This window comes from Phalacrocorax aristotelis, chromosome 1 (genome assembly GCF_949628215.1).
Source record: "Phalacrocorax aristotelis chromosome 1, bGulAri2.1, whole genome shotgun sequence".
NCBI lineage: Eukaryota > Metazoa > Chordata > Aves > Suliformes > Phalacrocoracidae > Phalacrocorax > Phalacrocorax aristotelis.
In genome coordinates this window covers 33,140,273-33,164,661 of record NC_134276.1, presented here as the reverse complement: position 1 = coordinate 33,164,661, position 24,389 = coordinate 33,140,273, and the positions used below count along the sequence as shown (strand labels likewise).

The 24,389-nt window shown below is 37.3% G+C and overlaps 1 protein-coding gene across 12 annotated transcripts in view; it reads right to left on the bottom strand.

Moving 5' to 3' along the window:
* Positions 1–24,389, bottom strand: part of TSC22D1 (TSC22 domain family member 1) — a 97,427-nt gene that overhangs the window by 58,386 nt on the left and 14,652 nt on the right. For 3 of the 12 annotated variants that reach the window (XR_012659599.1, XR_012659602.1, XR_012659604.1), the window contains exons 3-4: positions 4,761–4,865; positions 2,044–2,105 (exon numbers count right to left, since the gene is read on the bottom strand). The exons of 2 other annotated variants lie outside the window; for them this stretch is intronic. The gene's annotated coding sequence lies outside the window, so the exon portion shown is untranslated. Of the gene's footprint in view, positions 1–9; positions 51–126; positions 145–2,043; positions 2,106–4,760; positions 4,866–24,389 lie in introns of those variants that run through there. 7 more of the 12 variants (XR_012659601.1, XR_012659606.1, XR_012659607.1 and 4 more) reach the window with 4 other exon arrangements.

The window sequence follows — 24,389 nt, the reverse complement described above, 5'->3', positions numbered from 1 at the left end:
CAAACGTACTTGGCCAACAGATGTCTCCAGGATGATGTTTATACTCTCCTCTTCCAGTAAGGTAGAGGATACAAGACAAAAGAAGAGAAAATATCATAAACAGAACACGTTCAGTGCAAATTTCTACTGCTCTGTACTTGCTGGCTAAAAAAAAATTATAAGAGGACAGTATAATTAAAAGCACATTTCTTAAGGTTCCTTTGTGAATAGAAGGTTCTTTTTTAGCAGATAACATACAATACCTTGAATCTCAGAAACTTTTAAAGTTGCTAATAATTGCTACTTACAATTCATAACTACAATGCCATATACAACGTTACAGGCTTAATTTCAGGTGATGCATTGAAGCCTACAAACACTACTAACACTTCCAAAGTCAATATTCTTTTCTAGCTGCAAGCAAGAGATGGTAACAGAGCAAATCAACCCAGGCAAAGCAGCATGATCCAGCTTATTGCAGGTTCCTTTCAAACAGGAATCTGCCTAGGCCCCTGTAATATCAAGATACAGCTGCCTTTGAGAAATCCTCTTTCACCAGGGAAAGATCCTATTCACTGGAAAAAGATTCCAGATCACCTTCAATATACTGCACAGTATGGAATCATCTACTGAAGTCTCAGGGATGTAGAAGAGATGATTACTTGATCTTATTCTATTCATGCAGCAGTTCAGCAGAAGAGACAAAGATCCAATGAAAAATTTAAGAAAAAACCCTCATTTATGGGGACTTTGTCCATTGGTGTTTTCCTCATGAAAATAGCTGAACAGCAAAACAGTTTCTGTAAGATCCATCACACACAGTGTTAGGAATAACTTGTTTTTAAATTCCTTTCCTTACATCAAGGTCATGGTATCTCTCCCTTTCCAAGAAAGGGAGACTCCTTTACTTCTAATTTTTATCCTTTCATACATCTTTCTTCTTTTGAACAGTCTTGTCTTGAACTCTGGAGAATAACTAACGTTGGTAATTTTTGTGTTTTAGCTATCAAAAATACTAGCCTGATTCCTATATACAGATACGTATTTCAGGCTGAAACAGCTACATTTTTCTGCATTTTGAGATGAGAAACGCTAATAAACACTCCTTTGCTCTTCTAAACTTTTAAAAGAATGGAAAAGAGGTCTAGAATAGACCATCCAAAATACCTGAATCCCTCTTACAGGAATTTTGAGAGAGGTTTCTTTGTTGCCTCACATCAACCATCAGAAGCAATTCACGCTACTGAGATGGGATGTTAAGCCAGTGTAAGGAACTGAATATACAACAGCTCTTCTCAGTCACTGTACTGCAGAGTTTGCAGATTCACTTCAAGTGCAGGCTGCGATGGAATCCGTCTAGTTGGAGCAGGAAGAAATTATGGCCAGGATGACAGAAGAACATCATCTGTTGATGATCTTCAGATATAAATGAATTCAGGAAAGACACTGGTAGTTCTGTTTGTGAGCTTACAGAAGACAGTAAGGAATCCTATAATCAGTGCTCTCATCTCCTTTGGGCAAAGAAAGGAATCTCTGCAATGTGTTTCCACTGCTGATAAATATTCTGGGAGGAAAACTCCCTTTAGTGCTTTCTTCCACCTTCCTTCTCTACGTGGCAGATTTCACTGCCACTCACTAATTCAAGAGCCAGTGAAGAGCGATCCCCATTTTTCTGCACCAGTGAGCAGAAACTCAATAGCCAGCAAAGTTCAAACAACTGTGAGTAAATTCTATAGAACAGCATCTGCAAGATAAGCAAAAAACTGAACCTATGTATTTGGTAAGTGGTAGAGAATATAAGCAACAATACTTTTTTTCTTTCGAATACTGCAGCTCCAACAACTGCAGGATCCAAGTGAAAGAACATGGAAACAAAACAGTCACACCTGATTCAAGTTACCTGCAGCTAGACCAACTATTTCTCAACACTCAAACCAAAATTTTAAAGCATCATGCAATTCTTTTATATTTGAAGTGCAACTAGCCATATGGAGTAATTGCAGTTCCTAAAAATGAAACTTGTTCTAGGTTAGATAGCTGTTGCCCTGCTGCTATTAGTCATACCTCTAGAAATACGTGCAGGCTGCAAACCCACTGCAGGATCTATGCACCAGCATCCAGTTGAACTGTTATTTGAAATAAACATTACAAGAACAACAAATTTTAGTAAAGCATCCTTCTCCTAGAAACTAGCACCAACATGACATGCATATTAAAGTATCAACAGTAGTGATGTAAGGCTGATTGTTTAAATTCCAAGCTACTGACACTATGAAAAAATATTGTTTTCCCAAAACTTCCTGGTGTTGGGTTTTTTTGGGGGGAGGAGGGAACTTGACAAGGGAGAAGGGAAGAAGTCATTGAGCATTACAATGGCTATACCAGATAATGTTATCAAGTCCCAAGATGCAGAAACGGCAAACCCATTGATCAAAGTGTTGATTTTAAGAGATTAAGCGTCATGCAACCCATCATTAAAAGCTAAACTTGCAGACAAATAGAATAGTAGGAATCCTGACTTTCTAAATTTCAGAATTTAACACTTTGGCCTCTCTCCTGAAATGTTTCGTGCTCAACTTCTTTAAAGGCCTACTAAAAACCAGAGAGGGCCAGAGCATTGTCTACATTATCAGACAGTACCTACCCTAGACTGGCATAGGTACCAATCCCCAAAAGACCTTTCCTATTGCCAGTTTAGGAGTGGTGCAAAGCTACCGCTTTTTTGACCTCAGCATGACAAAGAATTCCAAAATTGCATATAGCTGTCAGGGCAACGCACATTTGAGAAACCCAGCCAGTATTTCTTGGCACATATATAACAGCAGGAAGCACTAGGGGTATAAAATTGAATGATGGGTTGATTACAGAAAACACTACCTTGTAAAAATAATTCCCATCAACAGTTTATCAATTTTATGAAATTAAGGAAATGGGTATTTGTTAAACAGCATTGCAAATATTTTTGATTTTTAAAACTGTTTACATTGCAAGAATATTTTTAAATGTCTTTATTAACGTGCTTTTTGTTTCTGTCAACTTTGCATGCCAAGTACAGTTGAGAGCAAACCTTTTTTTGCCCTAACTAAACCACATTTTAAACCAGTTTAACAGACTTTACTGGCACTAATATACATTTCTGTCATAGAGACAGACCTTCATTCAGCCCGAGGGAAATTCTAAGCTTCTGGACAGAGTGCATTAACTGATTTTTTTAAAAAAAATATATATCAGTGTTTTAGGATTGTTAGCTTTTTTCCTCCTTAAGAAAGCCAACTATAGCAGCAAACGTTACAGTATTTACGCATACCTTGAACTTATCTGAAGAAATTACGTAAAATCTGTATTTCTTAATATTAACAGTGTCTTTGTATTTTCCTTTTTAGCTCTTAATACATGGCTTGCTTGATTTAATTCGATTCCATTTACATGCTATTAGCTTACATGAACTTCTTACACAATTTTTTTTTTAAAGCATCGTTTTTCTTACTGAGTTCTCAATCTTCACATAATTCCTACAATTCTCTGGTCAGGGTCTTCCAGACCAAAACCTGGAAGCTGAAATACTACACGTAAGCGATGTTAAGAGGAGTGATTCCAGTACTGTTCAACTGCCACACCAGACTGGATGCCTGTGATTTGGGGATTTTTTGGGGTGGTGGGTTGAAGTCAAAACTGAATTTTCAGGTGGGTATAGCTGAAGATTTTTCCTGTAGGTTTTGACCCTTGATCATCTCCTTTATGACTTTCCCCTGGTGTCTGGGATCTCTGGAGAACTCAGATACAGCAAAAAAATGCCCCTTTCATGCAATATTTACTCATATATATGTATATTTCATAGAATATTGTTAGTAAAGGGCAACATGGACACACTGGAAAATAAAAGCTAAACACATGAGTTCTTTTTTTAAAGTCACCAGTTTTAAGAAGTTCTACTTTGGAAAGTAGTCAAAACATGCATTTCAGAATTGAGCGCTTGTGTAACTTTCCATATCAAATAATAATTTCTATATGTTTTACATTAAAAGAACTTCCTGACTCCAGAGCTTATAAATTTAGCATGCAGTCTGTCCAACAGGCTTGATCCTTTCCTCATTTTCAGTAGCAATAAGAACTCTATGTCCAGAACTGGACTGAGTTTTCTAGTAACTCTTACTACTGAGACAAACTGACATCAAATGCTATTGTAAGCTGTGTTAGTTCTCCAGCACCAAATGTGTGATGTAACTAAGAATTATTTTTGTCTAGCACAAGCTGGTGACAGTGGAGACAGAAACCAATTTAGAGTCATGACTTGCAACTGATGTGCAAGCACACCACGATACCTCTGCAATAATATAGTCTGACTCTTAGGTTCAGGATTCAAGTTTAAAAAGTCTCATGTGCAATCAGTTATGTTTTAAATTAGAAATACATTTTTTTTTTACCTAGTAGGTGTTAACAGTACATGAAAAATGCATTCTACATTATCTTGTACTGCCACCATCACACATAACATGATGTCTTTAATTAGCTATTTAAACGTTTCTGAAGATTTGCTGACTTCGCTTTCCATATTTGACTAGGCCTCAAATTCACCCATATTTTACTATCAAATTAAAATCGTGTCATTCTCTCAAATATAACTTGGAATAATACAACCACAGGTTTTATAATAAAAAAATGCTCATAAGTCAGCCACGGTAAAGGCCATTTGAAATATATCATTTGGCTCTACTTAAGTAAAACTGTTTGCATTGAGCTGTCCCTGTACCTTCTCTCCATGCAAGCACCTTCACACCTACCTGCTTTGATCTGCCAGAACTCCCAGCTTTTGCAATAGACAATTAATTTTGGCAGTGCCTCTTCACAGGCATACCAGTGTGCAGTGTTTGACTGTCATTCTGTATCTGTTGAAATATTAGCACTTGGTTTAGGTTGCATGCAAGAAAAAAAACAGTATCAAGTCATACATAAAAAAACACATATGAAAACACATAAAGATTTATTTCTAGCCTAGGCTTACCACTTTCACAAAATTATTCAGAACAGGGAAGATGACAGACATCAAACAACCGTACCAAAATAGAAACTTACCCCACTGACTGATCTGGGTTGGAGAGTGTTTAACCATACACTGAATCTCACAGGACCCTCTTTCCTTCATTTAAGTCAAGACTTCATTGACAAAAATAAACACAATCCAGGGCAGATAAAAAAAGCTTCCCACACACTCAGGAAAATACATAAGACACTATCAACCCTCTTGAAAAAAGCCACCATTTGAATCATTACTGAATACTTCTATATGATTAATATCTACAACATGCATAGTTTATTTTGAAGCAAGTCTGACAACAACATACACCAGAGAGATTCTTGACATGACTCTTTAAGCATAAAACTCATTGTCTGATCTCAGGCTTCTGTGCCAAAATGTTACGGCCAGTGTTTCCGCAAAACAGTTATATTTAATAAAATGCTTCGGCCTTTAAGTTCCTACGATCAACTGTCCTATAAAAGACCACAAGGCTCCTTTCCTTCCATCACGTTTTCTTTTTAAGGCAAGATTCTAAAATTAGTTTGCAGCAGGTCCAAGAGATCTGCATTAAAGTTGTCAGGTTTTAGCTGTGTATTACGCACAAGCTGTTGTATTTTCTCCTTAATGGCTTTCTAGCTACCAAAAAGAAGTTAAAAAATAATCTCACAAGCATTCCATGCTGCCATTACTTCTACATGCAAAAAAGTGTGTATTAGAAAACTATCTTACACACTCTTCAAACTCCCTCTTCTAGTCTACTGAACCATACAAAAAGGAAAGCATAGCGCATCTGACAAAGCTTGACATAGTAAACGTAAAGAAAACTGCAGCGCAGATGCCTAATAAGGTAAAAGTCCTTCATTGTTGGCATGCGTCCAAAACCCATTCTCCAGAGGCTGTAGAGTTAGACATTACATTATATAGAATTCAACTGAGAATGAGTCTGTATTTTTAAGGGTATTTCCTCTTCCAAATAGCTACTTCCAAGTTTTAAATGGTTCTTAATTCATAGTTTAATAAGTGCATCGCTGAAAGCCCCAAAAGCATTTTGCAAACTAGACCAGAGTTTAATATTGCCCAACTGCTTTTTTTCATCTTCCTTTTTTGCTGGACAAGCATTATAATGAGTATTACTTCATGTATACACTTTTACAAGTGAACATCAAGTAATTTTATATTCTTTTATTTCTGAACAATTTTTATTGTAGACTTCAACAGAAAAATTCTTCAGACATAACTGCCAACTTCATACTTCAAGATGCAACTTACTGTAACATTCTGCTATTCCTAGCCCAGGCAATCTTTTAATGTCCTTTTGTCAAGTCATCAGGGAATTGCCATTTACCAGTCAAGTTCTTTCATCCTATTTTATAAAATAAGCATGCATATATATTTTTTCAAGCAGTCTGCATGACAGAAGAGTCATATACGGTACCCAGTAAAATGCATTCTAATGGTACTTGCATAAGCAACTGTACAACTCTGTTGGAGAGAAGCTATAGTAAGTATTTGGGTGAGCATTAAACAACACGCTCAAATACAGCATTGAAACTTTTTTCCCACATGAATGAAATGCAAGTTTCAGAAATATGACATATTCAAGCTTATGCTCAAAGTCTGCTTTTCCAGCAGTGTACCCTGATATTATGACTGAATATTTTTATTCATTAAATTTTCTCTTGTGCATTTAAAATACGTAGACAGAGAAAAGGGTGCAGTAGAAAAACCAAAAGCACTAAGTATCAGTAGTCCTACATTACCACAGTCAAGTAATAATTTGTTTTCATACTTACTGCAGTTCATTACAAAAACATGAAATGAAACATAGTCTGCATTCAACATGACTATAAGGAAGATGCAAATCCAAAGTGAGGGCAGAGAGCACTGGCGGGGTGGAGGACATGGGGAAAGGTGCACTCCGTAACTCCAGTGAAATCACTTGAACACGTTAGCAGCATGTACATTGGCAGACCATTCTCAAAGAGCCAATAATTTAACCATGATAACCTTGGCCTTTAAGGAAATGAATCATTAACTGGGCTGTAGAGATTTTTGAGCTCCACAGTATCTAGAGCTCTAACTGTAGCAAAATAACACGGAGTATAGACTAAAAAAAAAGTATGCAAACATATGACAGCTCTTTAACTGCAACTTAATAAACAGTGGTAAGAGCTATTATTGAGAAAGTGTTAAGTATTTTAAAAGGAAAGTGAAGAGACAAAATGTAAATCTTAACGTTGTTCTCACTACAGACAACCACTTCATGTCTTCTTTCCCAACCCATTCCCCAGCATTAACACAACACATATTCCTTCCCTCTTCTTTATCACTTAAACCAGAGCACATGGTTATTCTGAGCAGCGTCTTAAATATTAACATAAAAAAACCCTGTCTGTTCAGCAGCTGGCAATTGGAAGTCAGTATCATCTGACTACCCTGTTTTCCATCTAGCATAAGGCAAATTTAAACTACTACTACATGTTCATTTGGAGTATGACTATACAGTGCAAACAAAGTTAATCTGAGGTTAAAACATGACACTATGGACAAGGACAGCAGTAATCCATCTCCACGTGACCTAGTCATAAAGTACAAATTTCAATGGGAGGAACCAGAGTTACTACCAGGAAGCCAAATTCACACACGCTTAACAATCCATTTCAGAATTGCAGCTAACATTGAACACAAAAACCTACAAGTTAAAGGAAAAGAGGGCTCATAGCTATCCTAACAAACTCATCTCCGTATTTTATTATTTGTTGTTTTGTTTAGTACATTACTAAAAGTTACTAGAAATTCATTTAGTTTATATACATAGTTTAAAACTCCATAGACTTGAAAATTTCTAGTTATTACACTTAAAACAGTTTGCAATGATAAATCACTCAGACTCCACAAGATTAGTGTCCACTACACCTAGAACTATCTCGTTTTTCCATTGGGTCTTCAAAACAAAAAAAGACAAACCAAGTATTTCTGCTGCATGTTCCCTAGAACACTTTTGAAGCCACTGTTCAATTTAAATCCAGTTTGGCATCTCAAAGAATAGGAGAGCATCATGAAAGCGATGGAGCATGGCCTTATTTCTGCCTTCACAAGCACAAGGCAAGGGACAGCAAGAGGCACCCCAACATTACTCATTCTGATGGACAACAACCAGCTATCCAGGTAGCACATCCCAAGCTGAGAGCAGCAGCCCAGCCTGGTTTTTTTCCAGGCAGCCAGCAAGCCAAAAGACACAAAGCAAAAGGGAAGCTACAGTAAGGAAGGCAGAGGAAGAAGACAGGAGAACTGAAATTATTGGGGGCAAAAGAAAGAGCAGTATGGCGAAAGGGAAAGGATAACTGCAATGCCAGAGTCAAGGAGACTTCTGACAGAAATCCCTAGAAGCCTTCCCTCCCCCCCCCCCTTTTTTTTTTTTTTTAAACTCCAGTACTTATGGAATTTTGTTGAGAAATAGACAAAAATACCTGGGGGCAGTGGGGAAGGACAGACAAGACTTGAAAGTCAAATCTTTTAAGGTTGGTTCCTACATCCTACACACCCCCTGTAGCGGAACCACTGACTGGAGTGAACTCCACTGACCACAAGGCTCTTGTGGCATTAACCTTCTTCATTTATAAAGCCATGGGCAGGACTGGAGCCAATGCTATGGGTATAATACTTAGGCTTGAACATTAGCCTGACTATTGCATCAGCCATGCTATTTTTAAGTATAATTCAGGATTTCTTTGACAATCTGATGCATGCTTATATATTTTTCATTTTGTTTTTAAACACCATTTAAATGCAGTTTGTTTGATACCACCTTATTTGCCAAATATTTAAGAGCCATTTTAATACTATACAACAATGTCTACCAGTAAAAACGTCTATTAAAAGCAACAACTGTTATCCCTTACAAGAAAGCTGCTAACATTAAATTTATCCTTCTAAATAAAATGTAAAGTTGGCAAGACATTTTTTGTTATTACTTCAATTTTACTACTCTAGGCTGTATGGAAGAGTTAAAGATGTTTGGCATCACTATGCAAGAGTTAAAAGGTATCATACGTACTACACACAAGCTCTTCTAGCAGACAGGTACACAGTAAACAAATAAAAAGCATGACAATTTACAAGGAAAAAGAAAAAAAATCAGATTACCAAGGTTTAAACAATCAAATTTGGGGGATTCTCAGAAAGACAACTTTCAGTCTTCAAGACTTATAACCAATACACACTCTTATTTGTGCTGTATTTCAGAGAGCTTGATCAGCTGAATTTACAACTCAATTTTAATGCAATTTTAACTTGAAAATTGCATGTGCATTTTTTTTTGGATGATCAATGCACATGTTAGCACTTACCACAGCTGGTAATCAAGCATTTGAAGAAATTAGGCCCCGTCAAGAGTATTTTGCAACAGATACAATTGTTCTTTCCCACACTACTTTTAATTGCCTGTATTGGGGAGAGGAACATTAAGTTCCCAGTTTCTAAGTACCCAACATTTTAGAAATCCCTTCCCATTTAACCAACCAAAGCACGGACTAATGTTTTCAAAGTGTTCTCCAACTGCAAATGGTTTTGAGTGCCCAATTTGAAGGATCTTTGGCTCAGTTTCAGAAGCATTCTTCCTTTGAGACCACCAATACAAGTGCATTTTAGAAAACTATTAAGTGAGACTAGTCTGTGCTAGAATAAATACCATCCAAAAGGCAGCATGAAATAGAGAATCAACTAAAACCAAAGATTTTATTAGAAAATGAAACTGCAACAAAATGGAATGCAACAGATGAATCAAAAGGACAAACAAGATAACTACACTGGGGAAAACAGCTTCCTCCCAAACCTTTGGGGTTGGGTAGGAACAACTGTCCTTCACCGTATGTTACTTTATCTTTATGTACCTAACAAACCGAAGCTTAAAGTATTTCCGTAGATGCAAAACCGTATTTATGAAGGGTAGTGCATACTCTTTTAGAAAGAATTCAATGTAAAAAAAGCTTAGCTAAAATGCTTGTTGAAAAGAAGAATTTGAGAGTTCTTAACCTAAGATTGCAGCAGAAATGCAATATAATTCTTTACACCATTTTGCTAGGCTTTCACAGCTCCTACGCTGCGTATCTAAAAAAGTGCCTTCCTACAGTTTTCAGATAGTTTACAACCCCAGAAAAAAATTTAGTCTGATTTGTTGGGTAACAACTCAGGAAACTACGATCACTGGTTTCGTTCTCATGCTGACTTTATCCCTAGACTTGTTTTCATTTTCATCAAGGTACTTTCAGGATGGCATTTGAAATATCGGCCACTTCTCAGCCATAACATTAATATAGCTTAAAAATGCATTGTGGGAAACCAGTATTTGTGAAACTCCTGTTGTCATTTCAGTGTAATCAGACCCCAAAATACAGGGCCTGGCAAGGGCAAGACAAACTTACCAATACCTGCTCTCTCCTGTTTCTTTTAATACCTAACATCCTAGCTTTTTCAAAAAGTTTCACAGAAGCTCATGAAAAGGTAGTCATGAGGCTCAAGATGGGGTGTTTGAGACGGACATGCAGTTGCCAATTTCTCTACCTTTGTTTTGCCTCAAGTTATCTGCCAAAGCCATTTAGCAATTCAACAAACAGGAAAGGAAATAGTTTCAATAAATCTGAACAAGGACTCAAAGGCATATTCCAGTTTCTTGGCTCCAATACACCCACTCTGGTCTGCTCACCAGCCAAAGTAAAACCACAAAAAACCTAACAAGTTCTGAATTACTAGTATAACGAAAGTCTGAGCATATTATTTTCACTCCATCATGCAGTTATGCCACACACTCTACTAGTTCAGAAGACACAAAATGAGGAAAAGTGATGTAAGGAAACATTCCAATGCTAGAATATCTGGAAACAATAGGCCTGAAGTACCTAGCAATCCCTTGTACCTAGTACCTAGTCTGAAGCCTAGCAATCCCTTCAGACTTATCAAGATGCATACAGCATGGATATGCCTCTCCACTTTTGTGACTGATGTACACCTACCTAGATGCTGCTTCCTCTGCAAGGAGTTTCAGAGCCTGCTCAGGTTGACAGCTGTCCAGAAGCTTGCACGCTGCTGCCTGAAGCAACGGGCTAACAGCGTACCATGAAAAGAGGAAGAGTTGGCAAACAGACAACAGCAGGTCAGCAGGTTCTCCTGCAATACTCTGTCAAACTTTACAGTTCTTTACATCAAGCTTCTGTTCTCTACAAACACCCATGAAAAGGAATTCAGAGCACAAGAACAAACCCTAGACTGTCTTTCCTTAGAGGTCCTCCCAAAAATACGCATAACAACATTAAAAATCCCTCAATCCTATGGCTGAACTCAAAGGCACCTTTGCTGATTGCATTGTGGATTCTAAGACTGAAGGAGCCAGGAAATGGGTCATGATATGGTTATAGGGCAGCAAATGGCAAAATGGGCAAGCATTACTTATAAATCACAGAAGAAATAGCAAGTTTCCTTACGGTCCTTCTAGAAATTTTAATTTACAAAAAGCTAGATGTTCTCGCTCTCAAACTACAGTATAGTAAATTAAATTAAAAATAAATATTCACCATACTAACACTTCAGATACAAAACTGTATACAAATTCTATAGCTTACTAAAATCTGCTACTTTTAAGTAAAACTGACAATCATATAATGTATTAGAATAAACTAAATATGGAAAATAACCAGTGCCAGAACTGTAGACTTGACTGAGATAAAACACTACAGTGAATTCACCACACCTTTTTCTTCCCCCTTCCCAGAACATCCCATTTGAAGCCTTCAAATAAAGCAAACTAACAGGTCAGGGACGACGGCAAAGATAGAGACAGCAAACAGAAAGGTAAAAGGACCTTAGGAAGAAAACAAGCTGTTTGAAACAAACCATTGGAATTTACACCAATATCTACATCTAGTTTCTTGAAAAATGTTTCTGGGGGGGAAAAATCTAAATAAAAATGCAGGTGTGTGTCAGGAATAAGTCAAAGGTGTTCTACGGAAACAAGAATTAACTACAAGCTTAAGAGGACCAATACAAGTCAGACCTGTAGTCTACACATCAACCTAAAATATTTAAGGTTTTCAGTTTCAGTTCTGTGACAGAGGAAGGTCGTTATCTCTGTTTTAGTGAAGCACCACCTTCAGTTCCTGTTTTACCATCACAGGTCCCAGTTTTTACATGTATTTCTTTAAAGAAAATAAAATAGAATCACCAAACAAGTAATCACACTTCCTTGCTGCATAAGAATTTTTCATTTTCTTTTTATAAATTCTTAAAAATTCATAAAAGTGTATTGAATTTCTCACACAATCACTGACTAGTTGAGGTTAGAAGGGATCTCTGGAGACCACCTAGTCCAACCCCACTGCTCAAGGAAGGTTCAGCCAGCAGAAAGGAATAACAAGCTACAGAAGGAATAGTAAGCCACGAGATGTTCCAGTGTACCAACATCTGAAACTTGGAAGCAAGCAGGGCTAGCAAATAACAGACCGCCTTCCCCTCTTCCTGCCCATTTTTAAGAGGTGGGTGGCAATGGTACTTGTACTTCATTATGGAAAACAGAATCATAGAGTCGTAGAATCATTAAGGTTGGAAAAGACATCTAGGATCATCAAGTCCAACCATCAACCCAACACCACCATGCCCTGAAGTGCCACATCTACACGTTTTCTGAACACCCCCAGGGATGGTGACTCCACCACCTCTGGGCAGCCTGTTCCAATACCTGACCACTCTTTCAGTAAAGAAATTTTTCCTAATATCCAACCTAAACCTCCCCTGGAGCAACTTGAGGCCATTTCCTCTTGTACTATCGCTAGTGACCTGGGAGAAGAGACCAACACCCACCTCACTACAACCTCCTTTCAGGTAGTTGTAGGGAACAATGAGGAAGCTGAGGGGAGACCTTTTTTCCAGGCTAAACCACCCCAGTTCCCTCAGATGATCTTCATGAGACTTTTCTCCAGACCCTTCACCAGCTCTGTTGCCCTTCTCTGGACACACTCCAGCAACTTGATGTCCTCCTTGTAGTGAGGGGCCCAAAACTGAACACAGTACGTGAGGTGCGGTGTCACCAAGCTGCATTTAATTAATGTACACTTATTTCTGTAAAAGGAGGCTTTTTCTTTACAGGAATACATTCAGTGAATCACAACATGACACAAGGCCATTAAGTAACTATATTTAACATACAACTCTGACACCTCATTATCAAATTGTAAACTTTCTTGTTTACTCATGTGTCACAATTTGATATTTCCCAATTTAGGGGAAGCCCTTCTCTATTTGTTGAGAACCTCTTCCAAGCAATATACCATACCTTCACTGATGGGAACAGTCTATTATTGATTCGTAACTAAAAATGAATATACTGCAATACTAGGGCAGCACATAAAAAGCTTGCATCTTAGTTTCAAGAACGTAAAATATTTAGTGAAGATGGCAAATTCTTCTCCAACTGATGCAGTCGTGAATCTGTGTGATAACTGCATTTTTAAATTTATAACTACTTGTTTTGAAACTGAAGAGCGAAGAGACAGCTACAGAAAATGTGTGAATTTTCTTTTATCTATCTGTACGACTTAACGCAGGAAACACCAACAGACATGAAAAAAGTGTGAACAGTAACAGAAGCTTCAAAGAGCCAGTTCCAAAAAGAGCAAAGATAGCAAGTAATATTCAGGGACACTATCTTTTATTGGCTCCAAGAGATTTTCATCAGGATGCTTTGGGATACATTGTGTTTTAAGAAAGTACATGCCAGGACTACTAAATAAACCAAAAGAGCAGGAAAAAAAATAATGTAAGCCCTCTTGAAGCATGAATTTTAGTATGACTTTTTTTTCTTAACTATTGAGTTGTATTAAGTCAAAACCATAAGCAGAAATAAAGAGGCTAAATTGCTCCTCCCCAGTTGTAAAGTAAACAGTCATTTGGGACCCTTTAAAGACAGTGATTTATTTAGACTGAGCCAAAGACTTTGAAATTAGTATGGGCATTTCATATTACACTTTTATATTATGTATTATAAAATAAAGTTTTAAACAACAAAGATTTGGAGCTTTTTAAAGCTATGACATCTGTTCTAGTTTTTATAAACTAATAGCCACATTAATGATAAAGAAAACACTGTTCTGCAAACACAGCAGATATACCACGGCTCATGAATAATCCCACTGGCTTCAATAAAAATCTAAGTACATGTACGTTTTCAGCTAAAGCTACATTATTAAAAATCTTAAGGATATAAAAAGTTTCAGAAACTATTCAAAAAGTCAAAGTTGTAAAAAAATTAAAATCCTCAAGGGAAAGGTATCCAAATTTCTACTTTTGCGGTTCACTGGTGCAAGAGATAGATGACTGGTTCAAAGAACTAATATAATCAGTTCTGCATTAAACCATGTCAAAACACATTTCCCTACCCCTCCTGCTCATGATCCCTTAGAGAGACATTCAGACAAAAAAAAAAAGAACATAAATAAGCAGTTGCAGTACAAATTCTCAATGAATTTCTAGATGGCTACGAGTAAATTCCAATAGAAAATTCTTCCTTGGCTACATCACTCTTCTATTGCCTCCAGGGAAAAATGGATTCCAAACATCTAGCAATAATAAGCATTTGTCAAAGGCTTTGCAAATAATCCTGCCTAGATACAGCACAGAAATAACTTCTATATCAGAAATGCTAAATATCTTAACAATCCTTTTCCTAGATTCATGTAGAATTGCAAGAACGATCATGTATCGATTAAAAAGTTAAGGAAAATGTTTGTCCATCTCCCTTCGCAGCTGAAAATTCCATGCATTAAACTTCATGTGTTGGGATTTTAATAATTAAATAGGCTTTTTATTACACAGCTGATTATTTGAACTGATTATATTAACCTTTAGAGGACAAAAACTATTAGTACAAACAAAAGAATTGAACAGCTTGTTTTGATGCTGGAATGCAATGTAAGGTGGTTCTGTGCAGCAAATGAATAGCTTAAATAACAAGAGGGATCAGGTCATCCAATCCAAAATAGAAGAACAGCATTACCCAAGTACCTGAATCAGGTTCCAGTCCTTAGAACAGCTCGTATTTTCCATATGAATTTCAAACAACGCAAAAATATTTGCATTTTAGTCTCATTCCAGTGAATAACACATTTATTAGTATATACAATCGCTGAAATTCTACTTCTATTATTTTCTATCTGGTACCTCCTAAAGCTTCTGGATTTTACCAGTTTATATTTTTAAAAACTCACATACTAACAAGGGTAACAAGTTTTTCCGTATAGATCTACATAATATGCAAGTGTTTCTATTCCCTTTTGCATTTAACGGCACTGACATCAGGAGTCACTGATTTCAGTATTTACACAGTATGAATTATGCACTTTCTGGCTTCCTTTTTCCTCTGTGTTTTGTCTTCCTCCTCACTCTACTTACATGATTTCTCTCCCCCAGAACAACTTTGGTACCATTTTGGAATACAGTTTTAAAAAGTATTTATGCCACACCAATTAACCAAACCAAAGCATCTAAGTACTCAGCAATACTAGAAACTCAGCAATCCCTTTCATGATTTTCTTCCATTAGTCTCAAACCCTTAATTACAAATGCATTATCATTTCCCAAACACAAACGGCAGTGACAATTCTTTTCAAAGGCAAAACGGTCACTCTTCTTTTTAATTACTTAGTTCTAAGAAGTGTATCAAGAGCACCTCACCTTAAGTCCTCATCCAACAGAAATAACATTCCACCCACCCCCACAGCCTATTAACCAATACTGCACACTTCAGACACTTCTGCTGAAGTCATAATTGATGGCATAAGAGAAGATTTTGCAAAAGGCACCTATTAAAATTACTGGCACTAAGTTATTAGACTAACCACATTTATAAACTACAGAATTACTTGGGTAATTCAGAGCAGTTTAGCCCCTTACACTGTTGAACTGTTCATCACAGGCATATCCTGTGGTATACAGGAAGCAACACATACAACTCTTACATGCACACCTTAGAAAAGTTTCCATTGTATCATAAATATGGAAGATAAAGAGTAACGCTTGCAAGTCCAGCAAAAAAACCTCTCATCAATGACAATGTGGAAAATACTTCTGAAAAAGGAGCTAGCCAGTCTAATTACATATACCTGAACATACTGAGTGACTATGGCAGCTCAAAATAAAGGATTAAAACACCACATACTATTACAGAGTAGTATCTGGAGGAAAAAAGATGTATTCAGTCAGTGGACTTGGCTTTATCTTCCCACCTGCCTCTCCGCACCCACCAGTGTTTATAAGCATTACCCAGAAGATGATTTATTTTGGAAGAACACACTTTTAGTCTCACCAGAACCCCTTCTTTGTCTTGTATTTTGGCCACTTAGCTACCTTCATAAGCATAGTTTTCCTTTGCAGCCAAGGATCTACTCCTGATCTTCAAAGGCACTGCTGTCTTGCATTGTTCAATAACAAAATAAAATTGCTGTCTTTTTCATTATACAGATCAAGCCCAAAAAACACAGATCACTAACATCAACTTCTTCTGACTCCTTTCTCTTCAGATGCTTATTAGAAATATCAACAAAGTTATATTAGAGAGGGTCAGGTACATTTTCTTAAGAGTAAAGCTACACATAAGTTTGTTTGTGCGGCTGCATCCGTCACCCCAATCTTTAGCACACAGTTCGTCTTCCAAGACGCTAAGACACTCATGTTTATCCCTCTTCTAGTAGATGTAAGCAAGATGTGGCATGTGGTAAGCACTAACATAATAAGCATTATGGTTGTTATTTCTTTATGGATACTTTATTCCACTTCCAACAACTGTAGCCATTTTCTGGCAAGTTTAAGATATTCAAAGCTAACTGAACAATTAAATCATCACCTTACTGTTCTCATAAACACAGCATTTTACAGTACCACCTAGACAATAACATGATGCAAATTTGTAACACAGACTATCCAGCATGAGGAAGAAATTAATAAATTTCCTGAACAGTAGTCAAAGTATAAATAGAACAGTTGGATAATCCTATTTTAGGTAGTGTTATACAGCACTTTCTAATCTCATATTGAAGATGATTCATTAAGGCAATGAATAGATAGTCTAGATAAACTTATTACATAAAACAGGTTACAGACAAAAAAAGAATTACATATAGAAAGTCATGCCAAGACACTAAACTAATGTGCAAAAACCACATTTGCTAACTGGTCTTATACTTCCATTATATGCCATGCAATAACTTGGAGTATATTACTCTGGGTTTTGACCTTTGTATTTTAAGCCAAACATAGTAGTTCCCTCCAATACTACCTGATGTTACAGCCAACAGGGTACATTTGAGATAGTTTGTATTTGATATCTAGAGAGTGTTACAGTAGTTTATTGGCTTTAGTAACTGTGATTAATTTAAAAAAAAAGTTTTGCAAAAAACCTTTTTCTATTTAAAACAAGATCAACAGGCTTCCTGCATTTGTAAATTACTCATTTTACTGCTAACCTGCAACATAATTGCATTATTTGCATATAATGCACGTCACACTCCACTATAAAATCTAATCAAACACACAAGCACAATCCCTGTAAAGTCTGTAGACTCCTCCAGCTTCTGAAATAGGATTCCCAGAACAGGTGATGTAGATTAAATACAATAATATTTCGTCCATAGCCACATAAGGAAAAAAGAAACAGGCAAATATGATACGTGGCCTTGTCTAACCCAGATTTTGATTTAGCTCCTTCCCACAACAGTTCTCTTCCAGGGACCATATTCAGGTCTTGTCCAAGCACAAACTCATTAAGCAGAACATTCATTTCCACAGGGTAGACAAGATATATGCATTCTATGAAGGCTATTTTCAATATATTACAAACTAGAAGTACTAAATTAAGTCAGAAAACAAAACCTAAGTAGATTATTTGTCTCCTTTAGGATTTAGTGACCTCTGAAGTGCTTGCTGGTCTGCAGAGCATCTGGTAGACCAGCAACTCTAGAAAACTGGAAGTCCTGAAAAACATGCTCCAGAATTTATTAGTAGCACAAAGTAAAATTCCTCCTCAGTTTAAAGCATTCAGAAAAGCAGCACTGTGACAGAGTGTTTTGAAAAAGTTATGCCTGATCTCAGAGTCCTGGTAACACACTTCAAAATGACTGTTAATGCCCTGGCTACAAATGCAACCACACAGGCATGAATCAAGTTGAACTGTCCTGTTTTGGTTTTTGGTTGTTTTTTTTTTTTTACTGTGAAGACAGTTCAGAGCAGCTTTGGTAACAGTACTTATCTGCCAGAGTTGGAAGGGGAAGCACAGGAAGCACTTCACATCTTTTATTCCAAGTCCTTTGCAGGCAGCAGTAAAATTGAGAACCTGGTAATTTTAAATGCTTGCTACTTGCCCATTTATTCATTAGCAACAGCTAATGGACTTATCCACAGCTGCTCTAAGAGGGGTTATCACAACAGAATGCACCTTTCCTCCCCTGAGGCAGGATGTAACTACCAAGGACGCCTCAGGGAGGAGGCGGCTGCTAAAGGCAGTCCCTCCTCCTGGTACCTGCAGCATCCTGCAAAAGGACAAACAACATGCTTCAATTCCACCACCTAAACACTAAACATATTTAAATGTTTATAAAGAACTAGCCTCGAAGGGCCTACAGTGTATCCTGACATTCACCCAAGCACTTGAAAAATACAACTGCTGAAGTTTATTTCTTTCTACCTCACTGGTGCCGTTACCACTTTACTCTGTAAAACTTCAGTAATTCTTCACAGCTAGCTACCCGACCACGCACTCCTGTAATAAATCATTTTGTGTTGCCAGTAAGAATTGTTTCTATCAAGTGACTCTTTACAGGATTTTAAGCTCGCCCTCAAATATTTGATTAAATAGGCATATAATTTTAAAATTTTAGAAAATTTAAACATCAGAAGCTGCATTTTGAAACTTCAACATTTAAAGCATTTTTCATCTTTTACAGGCCTCCTGGATGTTTACCAGCAGGGCTCTAATGCCAGTGCTATAGCATCCAAAAATGCTATTTTAAGCCATTGCTGTGCTGACCATTACATTTTTCAAGCACGAGAACAGTTTGCTGAAAAATAATGACTGTGGATAAGTTTTTATTGTTAATGAAACCATAAATATCTTGCTTCTGCTTACATGACATCTTCATTTCTGACCTATGCTTTGAAAGAGTATGGCAGTTGTTACACTTTTCCCCACTTTAAAGGTGCAACAACCTCTGAACTTTTGCTGCTCCATAAAGTCAATAACACATCATTGCATCCCAGCTAGCTTTTAGCAGCGATGGATTCAGCTGCGATCATTCGCATTGCTCTGAATAGTCAAGGGTATGTATGGCCCTTCTTCTGTACCTCTCTTTTTCCAGTTGACTTAGTTTCCTCTCCTGCCCTCATACTTCAATACTATTTTCAGTAAAGTTTAAATAAAAATAATTTTACATTTTAGTTTATTTCTAGTTTGGAATAAGAAGGTATGGAGCAGTATCCTGTCTTCAATAGTTACCCATACCAAGTGCTCCGGAAGTCACTGAAAAAATATGCAAGTAGCAGGTACAGCAGATCTCTCAAAGATGCACTCGCTTCTGAATTAGGTAGAAGTAGTCTTAGAAGCTGAAGCCAAAAGTAATTTGATTTTCCATGTACTATTACAATTCTGTTTCATTTCCTAACATACATACACATATAGGCATATTTCCCCCACCCCCACACCCTTGAAGTGCTGCTAGTTTCTGGGCTTCCACAGGATCTTGTGGCAACGAGCTCCACAGACAAAACCTTTCTTAAAATTAGCCAAGGCAATTTTGCCTGTGTCCTCTTGTTCCCAAGCTAGCTGAGGGCACATAAGGTCCAGATCTTGTTCTAAAGTAGTTCTCATTTATAATTTAAAATACAAAAAGGTCAATATGCTATCATAGCTTTAGGCTCCTTATAAGTCTTTGTCTCAGTCAGAAGTCTGATGTAGGTTTACCATTCAGCTTTAGAGATTTGGTTTTTTGTTTAGGTATTACTTTGCTGTCTCATTTTGAATTCCTTCTAATCCCTGTAGATCATCTTTAGTCATTTTAAACAATGCAACACCCCAACTGAATTCTGAGATGATGTAGGACAGGCTCCAGCAACACCACAGGCCTTAACTCATCAGCTTTTTGTTTTCAAAGGCTCCAGTTAAAGAACTCACTGCATTTACAAGATGGACATTCTGGGCTTTGTATCTGTCCACACCAAATCCAAATGTTCATTTTGGCACATTTGGCACAGATTTGGAACTCTTAAACATATTAATTCACCACAGTAATAGTGGGCAAGAGCAGAAAATCCTTAGGAAGGCAGAAGTGAACAGATAAGACACTCCATTGTAGTTGGGAGAACATATGCATGAAGTAAGAGAAAAGGAAAGCTGCTGGCCCTAACACTAGCTCCACTTCCTGCTGGCACCAAATCTCAGGAGCAAGAAAACCTAGCCTACAAAGACAATACAACGGGCTTCTGTCAAGTAAGAGTGACTCTCTAGGAAAACAAAGACATGAAAATAATACACAGGTCTTCCCACAGTCTGACAAGAGGTATTAGCAGCACACAAACTTATTTAGTTAATTGCTCGTACCATCCTTTTTCCTTACTCCCTTTCATTGCTTCTGCTGTAAAGACTCACCAACAGCGAGCCTCATTATTCCTGAGCCAACGTATTTACCATTCATCAAGAGTCCTCAAGCAAAGAACAGCAGAACCTGAACCAAACTCAACAGAAAAAGCACAGAACACAGTGCTGAAGCAGAACTGTAAGACACCATTACAGGCTTAGAAACAGGGTGCATTAGTTCAAGCAGTACAACCTAGCTCTGCATGTGTTGCATATTGCAGACATTACCAGGAAAGGAGCAGAACAAAGTTCTGAAGCCCGTACTTAGGTCTGTAAGCAGAGCAACAGAGTGAAGCTTGTCATGGTTTTAGCTGGGATAGAGTTAATTTTCTTCACGGTAGCTGGCATAGTGCTGTGCTTTGGACTTAGTATGAAAATGATGTTGATAACACTGATATTTAGTTGCTGCTGGGCAGTGCTTGTACTAGTCACAGACTTTTCCAGCTTCCCATGCTCTGCTGGGTGCACAAGAAGCCAGGAGGGGAGGGTGCACAGCTAAGAGAGCAGATTCAAACTGGCCAAAGGGGTATTCCATATCATGTAACATCATGGCCATTATATTAACTGGGAAGAGCTGGCCAGGGGGGCTGGCAGCAATACAGCTCATGGACTGGCAGCGTTGGTCAGCTGGTGGTGAGCAGTTGTGTTGCTTGTGGAGTTTTTTCCCCCTTTTCCTTTTTATTATAGTATCATTATCATCATTTTAATTTTTTAATTATTAAACTGTTCTTATCTCAACCCACAAGTTTTTGGGTTTTTTGGTTAGTTCGTTGCTTTGCTTTTTCTCCTCTTACTGCTCTTCCAATTCTTTCCCCCATCTCATAGGGTGGGGGGAGTGAGCAAGCGGCTGCATAGTGTTTAGGTGCCAACTGGGGTTGAACCACAACAAGCTACAATACAAACAGTTCACATCAAGAAAAGCAGATACATTAGGAAATCTTAAAATGCAATCTGCATGCACATAAAATATGCTAACCCAGTAAATCTACAATTAATATCAACCAATTGCTTCTATTACTTGTAATTCTGGAAGGTGCTGGCCTCAACAGGTACACATCAATTGAAAGAGTCACTTCCAAGGATACATGGCATCCCTACAACACTGGGTCATACTAGCCAGACTCTACAAAACCCACTCTAGCTGGCCAAAAGCTTCTCCACTAGTCACTTCTTCCTACAGCAGTGGGCCTCTGGACATGAGCCATCAAGAGGGAGTAAAAAGAAACTCTTCCATTCGTTCCCAAGAAGTTATGCTGAAGGTAAGAGAGGCATGTATGTTTCTAGATACCTTTCTCATAGAAGGCTAAAGGTTCAGAATCTCCATTGCAAACTGCTCCAAAATGCAAACCTCAGTTCAGGATTTTCAAGCTCTCCACAGGGCTCCATACAGCTTCCTTTTTCAGCAGCTCTTCTAGTATTGTTATCAATTACTTGATTATATGAATTAACACAAGTATGTCCTTCAAGAAGATCAAGTTGCCAAGTCAGCAGCAGTCATCCTGGCATATTAGATGTTCATTGCCATGTTTCAGACACGATTTTTATTTAGTTTTAGTTTTCAGGAAAGCCAGAACTGAAGAGAAAGTCTTCATTTTCATGATTCACATCTGCGCAATCTTAATTCAACCCACTAACATCAATATACTTAGAAAAACTGCTTACTTCAGCAGAAAAAAAATGGCAAATCTCTTTTCAGATGCTACATTTCAAACCATTTCTGACCAGTCTGAAATTACAAACAACATTTGTTTACCACTTAAGGACAATCTCACAGGAACTAGTCACATTCACTGACAGTATAATTAAGTAGTATTCAGATATGGCTGGATCTTCTTTCATGAAGGAAAAAGCTTACTTTTCCCAGCAATTATGTTTGGTACATTTCTTCTGTGGTCACTTTAGGCAGATTAGACTACCAATGGTAGTTAGTTCTTTAAATTCTCATTACTGAAGCAAAATGTAGGTCTTTCCAGCAACCTCATGATTTCTGAAAGAGCTTTGTTTCTAAACCTTGCTTCTTCATTAGAGGCAGACAACATAAATCAGTGGCTGCAAACAAGCAACTGAAAAAAATTAAAACACCCAGCGTTCATCCATCCTGCTCAAAGTATTTTGCACAGGGACAAATCATTTTAATAACTATTATATACTCTATCCTAAGGTATGCATTCATATTTCATATATAAAATCCTATAGAAGATAATGTAATTATAATATGAAAAATCAATATGAAACTAAGAATGCTATCCAAGTTGACGTTTTTAGTAGAAAAGGCATTAAGAAGTTCTAGCATACAATTTACAGAAGCTCTACACATACATATTACAGTTTACTACAGAAAACAAACTTACACTTGACCATTTCTGAACACAGACCTCACAGTGCCAAGTTGCCTATGCCAAACTGTACAAGGCTACACAGCCATATTATTAGATGAATGCGATCTGTGTGACTGTTCTAGTGACCACAGTAACAAAAGCATGGGAAGATTTGTCTGCATACACAAAGGCTATAGACTTAATCCAGAATATAGCAACTTGACTCTTAAGTAACAGACAGCTGGTCTAGTGCCTGTCCTAAAGTATTTCTGTTCCAGAGCTACCTAACAGCAACTTTGAGAAAGTAATTCTAAAAAGCACCTATAGCCTCGGTGAATTACAGGATTTCTAAAAGCCAAAGTAGAAGAAAGGGTGTTTGGGATTTTGGATAACTGCATGGATCTTACATTGATCTGCCTTCATCTTCCATCTAACATAATATACAAACTCCCTCAATTTAACAAAAAGATATTCCAATGTTTTGGATTTGCGGGAGTTTTTTTGTTCTTGCAACATGAAAATGCATATAACATTTTAGACACTTATAAAATGTACATGTTCCTGAAACATTAAGAATGGTTTCATCTATGGTGTTCAGAGGTTGGAGTAAGAAGGAACTTCTTTTAAAAATAGAACTTTAAAAAAGCAAGCTTCCTTAAACATCTTTCCAATTAAGAAGTATTAAGAGGGAGGGTTGCATGGCTTTCTTAAACACTTTTTAGGTCAGAATATAGCAAGACAATACTCTATTTGAAAATACCCATGAACACAGAATTTCAACATCCTTTACAGAATTCTTTGGAGGGCTGTTTGTGTTACTTTCAGAGAAAACACTTTTATCCAATAACTTCAAAGGCACTAAAAAGCATGTTCTAAATATTTAAGTATTTGGCCACTAAATATACACATTAAAGATCCTCAGAGATTGGATTCTGATGGTCAGACAAATGCAAAAAGTGAGGATAACAACTGCTAGCCACAACTGCCTTCTATAACAGATACATTATAATGGAATTTATTTTTCTCTTTCCACAGATCACAGTACTTTCTAGATTCTGAAAATATCTTCATGCAAATCATCATCTTCCATTTACATGTTAATTTCCAATGAAATAAAAAGACTGCTCAATTACTTTGCCATGCTCCAGCATAAGCAAGCATCACTAAGAATCCCAAAAGTGGAATAAATGAAACCTTACAGAGGCTAACCCATGCTTTCATGGCAAGATGGTGAATCAATTTTTCAATGCAGCAGCATTCCAGAGATGGTGTGTACTTTATTATATTCCTGTAGAGATGTACCCTGCTATAGATTACTATCGTGCTTTGCTGCTCTGTTTTTTCATAAACCGTGAAAACATTTAACGTTTTGCCTGCTTTAAAGCATCACTGCCTTAAAATCAATTCA